Source organism: Carettochelys insculpta, chromosome 1 (assembly GCF_033958435.1).
Source record: "Carettochelys insculpta isolate YL-2023 chromosome 1, ASM3395843v1, whole genome shotgun sequence".
NCBI lineage: Eukaryota > Metazoa > Chordata > Testudines > Carettochelyidae > Carettochelys > Carettochelys insculpta.
The window spans coordinates 67,249,600-67,250,903 of record NC_134137.1 but is presented as its reverse complement, the minus strand read 5'-3'; positions in this window follow the sequence as shown (position 1 = coordinate 67,250,903).

Here is a 1,304-nt window from a genome sequence, read left to right as displayed (position 1 = left end):
ACAGGGAACAGTGTGGTGGCTGCCCACGCGCTGAGGCTAGCTAAGCTGTGGGCAGGGGGGAGGGAGGTTGGGGCTCAGAGGGGTTAAACCTGGGGGCAGGGGGAAGGGAGGCTGGGGCTCAGAGGGGTTAATCCTGGGGGTGGAGGGGAGGGAGGTTGAGGTGTAGAGGGGTTAAGCCTGGGGTGGAGGGAGGGAGGTTTGGGGCTCAGAGGGGTTAAGCCTGTGGGTTGGGAGGTAGGTGGAGATGGGGGGATAAAGCCTGGGTATAGGGGGCAGATCTGGGGACTGAGGTGGGTAAGGCCTGGAGATGGGGGGTAACGTAACTGTCTAACTGGTACAAATCATTGTGTGTGTGCGTGCGCTGTTATTGGAAACGGGTGATAAAAAGCACGGTTTGACGTTCTTTATTAGGGATGTCTCCTATTCACTTGCACTGCGGCTCTCCAAGGATTGATTCTGTAACTGAACTTGAAAAAACGTCTCTTCTCGCCATTTCGCTTGCAGACCCCTGGGTTACCCTTTCAAGCGCCACAAAACCCCTGCTTGTTTTTGCAGATGCAGCCCAGCACGACTCCTCCTCTGGTTCGTACCTGGTTGGTATAGCAGTTGAAGGCTCTTTACCTATCTGGTTGCAGTTCTGGGAACGGAATTAGCCCATCCATTCGAGCCTTTCTCTCGGGACCCTGGTGTGAGCAGCACAACCTCGGACGTCCGTCATTCCAGGGAGGAACTCGCCTGGGCATGACATTTGGAAGGCGAAATAGGGACTGAGAAAGGAGCCGGCCCCAGCAGCCACAAGTGGGGTGGGGCTCGGGAGCGCTGCGGTCAGAGGGTCGCACGCTGATGTCATTTCGGCACGAGGGCGGTGGGAGGGGGGCAGGGCAGCTCTTTCCAAGGCCCGGCTCCACAGGGGCTACCGCGCTTGAGGGGTGGGCGGGAAGGGGGCCGCCCTTCTTGCGGCGCCCCTCCTCTGTGGCGCGGGGAGCAGAGACCGGCGGGTCCCCAGCCGGCTCCGGGCGTTGGGGGCACTGCTGCTCCGGGCCATTTCCTACTGGGGACCCAGAGTGGCCGTGCTGGACTGACCCTGCTCCCGCTTCAGGCAGCGGAGAAGGGCCCAGCCCCGCTTCGCTACCTGCGGGCGGCGGCGAGCGCCAGCGCGGACCTTTTCCGTCGGGCGGGCTGGAGGGGCGGGGCGGGGCAGTCTGGCGGGCCCGCCCCCAGGGGATAAGAGCTGCGGCCCCCGGGCGCCGGGCGCTGCCGACTTTGGGAGCCTGCCTGCGCCGCTCGGAGAGTGTCGAGGCGCC